The following is a 9,738-nucleotide window of genomic DNA, read 5'->3' on the forward strand; positions in this document are numbered from 1 at the left end:
CATTTCGTTTTGCTGACTCATTAATAATGCATGAGTGTTCTAGCAAATTCTATAACTAATACAGTGACCAGGAATAAATTCCAAGAAGGCTCTATTAGGATGATACCTCAGTTTAGATCTACATTTGAAATAAAATTTGTTATGACAGCTGGCTTCAGAGACACTGGTCTGTGCTGCCTCTCAGAGTCCTGGTGCCCACACCATCTGGGTGGCAGCTGTTGCCCTGAAAACCTGTTCAGTAGCAAGGGCTTACTTAGTAATTCAGTCCTCCATGTGCAGCCCCTCCAATCCAAATACTATTCTTAAAACAGTCTCTGGTAAGAGACCCGTGAATGTGAAATGATATTCTTTAAGAAAAACCCATTGTAACTTCCATTTCATGCAAGGCTTACAACCTGTACCCTTGGGTGGAAGAAACCTGCTTCTGTTTCCTCTTTGTGTTACACTCTTCCTGCACCTCTCAACACTTGTCCAAAACCCTGTTTATTTGCTTAATGCATTTACTTGGCATTTCCTTCACCCTGGCATCAGTCAGTGTATTTTCTCAACAGTCTTACCATCCCTTTTCAAACATACCTGTTCTACAGTGAAGTGCAACCAAAATGCCTTCCAGTGCTTTTATGCAGTCTGGTTCTCTGCTTCATGGCTGCTCTCCTTTTTGTGTATTTGAAGCAATGTGTGAATTGAAGTTTTTAAAATAAGGATCAAAAATCTGTGGCTTTAATTCATTTGCTTACCTTTGATACCAGCTCCCTGAAGAGCTGTCCTGAGGGAATTTTAAATCAGTCTGCATGTCCCTCAGAATCCAGTTTCTATGCTGTGGTTTACCTGGAAAGAGAGAGAACAGCATTTTTGAAGTTTTGAAGCTATTATAAAGGAATGGTATAATTAATCCTTGCAGAGAGTTAAGGTATATAGGAACTGCACAGGCCTACAACCATTTCAACACTGAGAAAGTCACCTGTTGTCTGCTGGGGGAGAAACCTGTCAGGGCTGAGCATATCACGTGTGACTAAAGGAAATGCTGTGGGTTACGTAATGCTACAGTTTACCCTAACTCTCCTATAACAGTGTTAAGAATGGAAAAATGTTCTAGAGGGACTAGAGAGCAGACAGGAGATGCAGCAAGGTGTCCTAGAGAGGCCTCCATAGCTCATCACTAGGCCATTAAGCCCTAATGATTATTGTGATATTAAATATTTCCCACAACTGTTTCCCCATGGGGTGGAGACCTGTGATTTCAAATTTTGTTCACCTCCATGAAGCACAGCAGCAGGCTGTAAAGCATGTCTCTAATTTACAGTGCAGTTGTATTCTATATTATGCAGCATAAACAGCATGACCTTTAAAAAAAAAGTTTTTAAAAAGTCACACCACATAACAGTGTCTGAAGTGCAGCAATAGGCAATGCCCTTTATTTAATATTCATTGTGCATTTTCCGTAAAAGTCAGTGGACATTTAAAAAAAAAAATCACTTTGCAGATTCACGCCCCTGCAAATGTTGAACGCCCTCTAATGGAGAGCAGTTCAAGATACTGATATGCTTTTGGTTTTCCATACAGCCAGAGTATGGCTTTCACGAGGGCACTGCTGCCAGGATTTGCAGCCCCAAGCACTTCATCGCTTACTTGCCTCCCGTGCCCACAGGGCTGCACAGCGAATAGGCAGAGGCAGCAGGGCCCGCCGGCTCTGGCACACGCTGCCTGCTGCAGCCTGCAGCCAAGGCACCGGCTCCTTGGCCACAGGATGGGGAGGGAGATGAGCCATGCTCCCAATGGGAAAAATGTCCCCAGAAAAGGCTGTGGAGTTCTGCAAGCTGTGGCTGTTTTAGAAGATGCGGCTAGAGGGCAGTCGGCATGCCTGGAGTTTGCTTCATCCTGTTATATCACAACAGAAGTGGCAAGAACAGCATTTTTCCTGTTCCTCCCTTTTCCTGCTGTTTTTATGTGCTTTTCCTCAAGGAGTATGCTGTGCCCGCAGACAGCCTAGGGCTTCTGAGCAGTTTGGGTGATGCTGAAAACAAGGACCTCAAAGTGGAGAGACCTCTGCTTCTGAAAGAAGAAGTGGCAGAATTGAGGTACAACAGGAGGAGGAGGCCTGGGACAGGCACTTCCTCCTCTGCTGCATCAAGAGATGCTTCTGCATGGAGTCTCCTCTCCATTCCAGCAGCATTTTCCACCCTGTCCACCATGGCCCCTTCCTCAGCAATAGCACCCAACCTTCCCATGGCAGTGACATGCTGGGGCAGACGCCCTCACTCTCGTTTTGTCCTGGAGAACTGCCTACCCACGCGCTCCGTGCCCAGAACAACTGGGGCCTGCGCTCGCGTGGCTGACATCTTTTGCAAAGTAGGACTGTTGCTTTCTCCAGTGGCAAGCACGCATTTATAGCATCTCCCACTGCAGAGCACTTTGGTAATGAAAAATATATAAATGTTACAACCACTTTTATAACCATCTTTATACCACATTTAATGTTATTACTATGTGACTTACACACAAAATACATTTTTAAAGGAAAGCACATACATTTTTATTTAGAGAGAAAGGAAGATAGCAAGTAACAGTTTATGCTCCCTATACATATAGTAAAATCTGCCTAAATTAATGCCCTCAGTCAGCAGAGTCCTTTTGTTCCAAAAAATTATCAAAAACACTACCCAGAAACATCGGACCATATTGCCAGGGCCTGCAATGGGCAGCTGCAGATAAGCTCAGATTCCTAAGTAAGAGCCTCTGTTGGTTTGTTGTTGTTTTTTTCTGGTTTGTTTGTTTGTTTGTTTGTTTTTGGTGGTTTTTTGTTTGTTTGGTTGGGTTTTTTGTTTTGTTTTTTTGTTTTTTTTTTTTTTTTAATTTTTATTGGGAGCAAGGGGAAAGAAGCCCTCTGTTACAGCATCAGTGTCTGAAAGGTGAGCAGCACAAGATGCTTCCCATGTGCACCACCCCCATACCAAGGCCTGTCTCCAGGATTTTATTTGCACTTATAGCCTCTTTTGTACCTTGTCCTTACAGGACATCTTGTGAAATGTTCTTGCCCTCAAAACTTGCAAGGGCTTGACACCCATATTGCGGGTGACAAACTGTGTTGTACTGCAGGGGACACATTTTTTTTTCCCCAATTACCTTTGCAGTAATCACAGCACACATTGCACAAGCAAAGGCCTGACAGCACAAAGCAATGTTCTGACAGCAGCCCACCTGCACTGGCAGAAGCAGGAGAGGCACAGAGGGCCTGAGATACAAGTTACTTCATGCCCAACCTTGGTGCTCAAATCTCCATCAAATGTCTGCTGACTCTTATTATCAGCTCCACAGTCAGAGCTGATCAAAAAAATTCTGTAATCAAGTGGGGCTGACTTTATGGTAAGACATAGACAAAAGGTGAGACAGCAGAGTCTTCCTATACAGTGCTGGGAGGAACATGATGACCATCTTCCTTGGGAAAGTTGTGCATACTCCTACTGGGTAAGCAAGCCTCTTTTAGCAGGAGAACAAGGAATGGTATTTCTCTAAAAATGGTGAGGTTACAAGAATAAAAGTATATTAGTAAATAAAAGTAAAATTAGGAAATACAAGAATAAAAGCTGGTTTTGACAGCCCATTCCACAATATCTTACTGACAACATCATCTTTTAGAAGCCTGAGTTCAAAACTTCCACAAATCCATGCTGGCTTTAGCTTCCAGCAAAGGCAGAAGAGTCTAACCCTGAAAAAATTCAAATTTGGAACACTGATGTGATAATGTGGCTGTGTGGGCTGAAAGTACTGAAAGATCCATCCCTTCCTCTCCCTCAGGCTTCTCTTCCTTTATTTCTCTTTAACCTTTCAGTAAATTAAATACCTCTATATTTTGGGACTTTGCTAAAACCTGCTGTCTTCTTAAGGAGTGGGTATAGCCAGGACAATGCACATCTTCATGTTTTTGAAGGAAGTGTTTTTGCACCTCATTTGGACAACCTGTTCTACACGAAGAAACAGTTTCTAAATGAAGTAAAAGAGGCTTTATCTACTGACAAACTTTTAGGCTCTATTTTCAGCAAAGGATTACTTTTTTTTTGGCTGATGCTTTTCCATTAAGTAGAGAAATTGAGACATTTGGACTAATTTTCCTAAGAACTTTTTAATTAACATAGTTTTCCTAGATCTTGCCTGAATTTAAACTAATAAAGCCTTAGAGCAGGCCTTGCCAAACCAAACAGTCCAGAATATTTCTATTTTTTAAGATCTTCCCCTAAATTCACTGTAGTTTATAGTCCAAACTGCAGGCCAGGAAAACCAATTAAAAAGTTCACATTGACTTCAATGAGTCTTAAATTGGCACCTTAAAAAATACCCATTTTCACAGACTAGTTTTTCAAGCCATCCAAGCGCAGCTTGTGGAAAGTACTGGAATGCTACAACCCCAGTCTTATTCAATGACAAAACCCCTTGTTTCTTCCCACTTAAAATGCTGCTTAGAAATCAGCTAACCCATGTTTCCTATGGCGCAGCTGCTGCACATTAAGAAACCAACACTGTTGCTCAACGAGCAGGTTGGCAGGGTTTTCTAATCCTTCACCTGGACCTGGCCAGGCACAGCTTCCGCCAGCAAGCACAGTGCCGCCGCGGCTCTGAGCACTCCCAACCAGCTCGCATAGGATTAGCCCTGCAGCGCAGCCCCAGCCCCGGGAGATACCCGTGTCCCCTCAGCCATCCTACCAGGAACGGCTCGGAAAGGGAGATCGAAAACAGAATCGCCACATTTTCTCTGGAACCATCACTCAGCATCACAAACTTCTAAGCTTCCCGGGGTGAATGTATGCACTGGCTCTGAATGGTCTGAGCCTCTCATGGCTTTTTTGTCCTCTGCTGTGCACACTCATCCACTTCCCTGAATTTCAGCCTTTCTTGCTGCTTACCTTCTCCTTTCCCCCAACTCTGCCCCTAGGACCCTTTCCAGCCTGTGTCACGAGCAGGGAACAGGTTGACAAACAGCTTTTTATGAGTCGGTTTTATTTTATAGCTCTCTTTCCCGTGGGAGAGGGCAGAGGGAGTTGGCTAACACTCAGATCCTGTTGGGTTGAACTGTTTACTAACAGCCGTTTTCCAAATTAAAATTAGCACAGCTCGGATTTTTCTGAGCTGCACTTCTCTGGTGCTTCACAGAGCCCTTTGTGCGCCCCTCCGCTGATTCACGGCCGCTCACACGGCCGGCAAACAGGAACGCGAGAGCTCGACACAGCGTGTCGGATTTTCTTGCTCTGTCAATAGTATTTATCACTGCGGCTCCCACGCGGAGCAGGAGGAGATGGAGAAGCACCATCAGCGCCGAGGGACGGAGCATTCAGAGCGCACATAAATCCTTTGCTCTTCCCCTGCTGAGCAGCTCAAGGCACATGGCGTTTTTACAGCGTCGAGCGCCACACGCTCTGATGGCCGGCCCGGCAGCAAAGGCGCAGCCAGCACACCGACAGCCCCGCGCCGCTGCCGCAGGTGCGGAGACGCAGAATTTCTCCCAGGAAGCAGCAGGAACCGGGTCCCGGTTCAGCGGGAGCCGCGGCACGGCTGACTCTTGCGGCGCGGCCGGGCCGTGCTGCAGAGGGCACTGCTGCGCCGGGCTGGGCCGGGACCCGCGGGCCGGCAGCGGGAACGGGAACGGGCCGGGAGCCGGAACGGGCCGGCAGCGGGAACGGGAATGGGCCGGGAGCCGGAACGCGCCGGCAGCGGGAACGGGAACGGCAACGGGCCGTGCCGCCGGCGCAGGGCCGCTCACGACACAAAGGGGAGCGGAACCCCGCGCTTCCCAGCCCACGGTAGAGCTCCCTGAGTGGCATGGCTGGAGAGAAGGAATGTCCCAACCGAGCTGTGAAAAGCAACGTAGCCTTGCTGGCCTGCCCTCGGCTCTCCAGGAAATGCCTACTGCCCTTTCCCCGCGTTTAGGAGGAAAAAGGACATGCACGGCCCAGCAGAGAGGCGCTTGTGCTGCCTCTCAGCATCAGCAGGAGAACAGCGATTTTGGGTACCAGTGCCTTCAGCCCAAGGATGCAGGCAATGCCATGCACCACCGCAGCCTCCGGCTCCCCTCTAGCACCTTACAGGGACTACACGTTGGAGAGGAAGCTGCCCTTAAGTAGCGCAGTCTGACCTCGAGGCAGGTATTTGTTCAGTCCCGTGCACACCTGACCGCACCAGAGCGCCCCAGACTGGTGCCGGTGGCACAGCGGGGAGCGTTTGTTCACACGCGGCAGCACCGCCCCGTCCGCCTGCTGAGCGCTCGCCATCGTGTGCGAGGCGAGAATCACCCTCCCTTTAGAGATGGGGAGAAGCCACAGCTTTACCCGGCATAAGTGGGGCCACCTTCTTTTCTGCCTCTCAGCCTGCGCAAGAATGTATCAGGGCTTCGGAAGGCATGAAATGCTGGTAACAAGACTCGGTAGCAGTGAAACAGTCAACAAAATATAAAGCTGTTAAGAGCAGGATGGCGTCTCTGGGAAGGGAGATGCGGGAGCCCTGCCCTCTGCCTTTGTGCTCAATCCAGGGCAGAACGCGTAGAGACGCCTCCCTGATCTTGTGAAATGCCTGCCAGCGAGCATGTGTAATGTACTGTGAAATTTTTGTGACTTGCTAGGTTATAAAGCTGGCTATAGGAGAATTTAATAAAAAAAGGAAACCAGTTTATCTCTTTCTGATAATTTCTCTATGGCTTTAGGGTCTCATTCTAGCTTCCTCTCCATGTCTGGAGAGGTGATCCTAATATTCAGCATAAAATGTACAGATTCCCTGAAGGGAACTTGAAAGAAATTCTCTGCTTCAGATTCAAACCTGACAGTATATATCACATCGGGGATCCCTTTTATCAGCAGGATATTCAGAAGGGATGAATGATTTACTCACATAATCTCTTAAACCTTTCACTTGCAGAGTCTGAGATAGAATTTATAGCATTTTTATCATTTGTGCCCAAAAAAAACCCAGTAAAAGTCCTCTATGAAATCTGAAACCCTACTCACTGATTTTCTAGCTGATGAAATTAAAAAAAAAACATGTTTTTCTCTGACAGAGTAATAGCAGGCCTTTGCCTTGGCTTTGGTGTTTTCTCATGTTAGAAATCAGATAATTCCTCCCTTAAGAGGAATTATCCTCCCTTAAGGGAGACACATTAAATAGAAACCTCCCATCTTTTGCAATTGAAAACACTGAGGATATGTATTAACCTCCTGTAATTTAAGACTGTACCATGTTTTGCAGAATTATTTTCTCTGGTTTCCACTTTTCAATTAGATGCATATTTACACAAGAAACCTAAACAACCAATGCTTTCATTCTGAGTTTTAACCTAAGTACATAGCCTTGCTTCTAGATGATGAAGAAAGCAACTTATATGACAATACTTGCTTGATATTTCTGCCATGAAATTACTGCAGAAATGTAAACCAAAAATGGGCTGTGACATATTTCTCTTCCTAAAATATTTTTCCTGCCTGATACGTTCTCCTTTTTTCTGATGAAAATATAAGCTGGGTTGAGTCCAGGTTGTTTGTCCAGTTGTACCAATAGAGTGCTATCATATTTTTTATTCTTCTAAAGTAATTATTGAATTAAATTGGTGGAAATGAGCCCAGAATGAGAATGCAAAACAGATCATCATCTCATTTGCTAACATTGTAATTTTGTTTGTTGTTAGAACCCAGAACCATGGAGTCTTAATCTGGGCTGATACAAATACATATGTAATAATGCCAATAACCATTTCTTTATTTGAACTTGAGAAGTTCCAGGGGCAAGAGGCAAATGAGCATGACTGGACTGGTAATCAACACATTGGAAACAACCAGAAGTACAAAGCAGAGCAACAAAAACTGAGATTTCATTTTAGCTGTTAGTGAATGTATGCTCACCCCTTAGAAGGGAGTCGCTGGCTCTGAACTAATCTCCAGCAGGTTGTCTGCAAACAGGGATGCAATTCTGGTAAGGACTTCCCACCTCAGACCGTGTTTCTGTCAAGCCCGCAGGGGGCCCTTCACCCCTACTTTTCTGCTTTACAGAGCTCCTGCATGAGCTGGTGGTTTGCTCAGTCGGGACACCACTGACCTCCATGAGGCAGGGTCCTCTCTGAGTGCTAAATTGTGCTCACACTCACCTAGTGCAAGCCCCAGTAATTCCATTCCAGTTCAGCAAAACAGAGTCATATGTACACCAGCATAAGTGACAGCAGGATTTGGCCCTGTGGAGCAGGGTCTGTAAGGCCAGATCCTCCATGGGTAGGAGTTAATTTGGCTCAGTTTGCATTTGCAGTGCCAAATTTAGTTCTTTCCATTTAGTATGTGGCCAAAGGTCAAGTTAAGAAAATATTTCACTGTCATAATTATTCCCATGAAATCCAGAGCAGTTTGTATTTGGCAGCCAATGTCATTTCCCGTGCTTTAAGAAGCTGGCATTAATTTCCTGACACTGAACAAAGACAGATTCATTTACCCATTTTCCTGACTGACATTTTCTTCACCTGGCATGTCTGAATCCCTGCAGTCTGATGCAGTCCTGGAGAGGAGCCTTCCTGGGCTCTACTATAGCACTAACAATAACCATATCTCCATTTAGTGAGGATTTGTGCTGGATTTCATTCGGGGGGAGTTTTACTTTAAACCTGGGGAGTAAGCCTGTCAGCTTTGCCTCCCAAGGGCTCTTTGCTGCTGCATTTTCTCCCCAAGAGCCTACCCGTAGTCATTAGAGAGCAGAGGCGGGGATGTCACAGGAGGGTGATTCCAAGGCTGTCGCTGTGTGTCAGTAGCCCTGCAGCTGGATAATGACCTGTGGTGAGCAGCCCTTGGGAGCAGCTTAGTGCTTCTGGCACGGACCCTCCAGCACCTTCCCTCTCCCAGCGTCCTGTGTATGCAGCAAAGCTCCCAGGGAGAAGCACTCTGCCATTTTTCCCATCTGAAATGAATCCCAGACTGGGAGAAGCCAAGCAGGAGCACTGATGGCAGCAAGGGCACTGGGATGGGATAAAGTCTTTAAGGGCTGCAGGGGAGCCAAGGTGCACTTCTGTGCCTCCAAGGGACTGAGTTTTGACTCTGCCTGCAAATGCAGTTGCAAACAGCCACCCCCTTTCTTTTTCACAGAAATATTTCAGTCCATGACATGTAGCTAATATCCTCAGCTGATGCTGGCTTGCCTGGCTCCCCAGAAGCAATGAATATTTATACTAGCTAAGTACCAGCATACATTTCATATCCTTCTGATTATTGCTTACAGCTATTCCTGTTTGTTTTCCCATAGTACTCAGAAGGCTGAATACCTTTTTCATGCAGCATGTTTTCACCATCATTTTTTCCCCCGTAGTTTTCTTCAGATTTACACATTTTGAGTACCCATCACAACTTTGCATTAAATTGGACAGCAGCAAAATTACCTAAAGTGCATTTGTCCCATCCTGACACACAAAAAACCACGTCACCCCTCTCTGCTCCCTGCACGAAAAAGAAAAAAAAAATAAATTCTGCACATCCATGGCAACAACATAAGCATGGAAACTTAGTAGGGTGGACTCTCCCACACCCTGGCCAGTGCTGCAGGATTTCAGTAAATTTTCCCATTTCTCAGGATATTAAGTTTGACTGCAAGGAAATCTAGACATCATGTAATCCCAGTGCAGCCTTGGAGCTAATAAAGACACATAAAACATTCCACACCCTGGAAGCTTGCTCAGAGGTGCATGTGGACAGCAAGGGTGCAAAGGGACACAAAGAGCAGAGGAAGACT

At 46.0% G+C, this 9,738-nt stretch overlaps 1 long non-coding RNA gene across 1 annotated transcript; it reads right to left on the reverse strand.

Moving 5' to 3' along the window:
• Window positions 1-7,708: 7,708 nt before the first annotated feature.
• Window positions 7,709-8,649, reverse strand: LOC128791043 (uncharacterized). Its single transcript, XR_008431953.1, has 2 exons — window positions 8,455-8,649; window positions 7,709-7,924 (listed from the first exon to the last, which is right to left on the reverse strand). It is a non-coding gene; the product is annotated as an uncharacterized LOC128791043 (long non-coding RNA).
• Between the last annotated feature and the right edge of the window lie 1,089 nt (window positions 8,650-9,738).

Source organism: Vidua chalybeata, chromosome 7, assembly GCF_026979565.1.
Source record: "Vidua chalybeata isolate OUT-0048 chromosome 7, bVidCha1 merged haplotype, whole genome shotgun sequence".
NCBI lineage: Eukaryota > Metazoa > Chordata > Aves > Passeriformes > Viduidae > Vidua > Vidua chalybeata.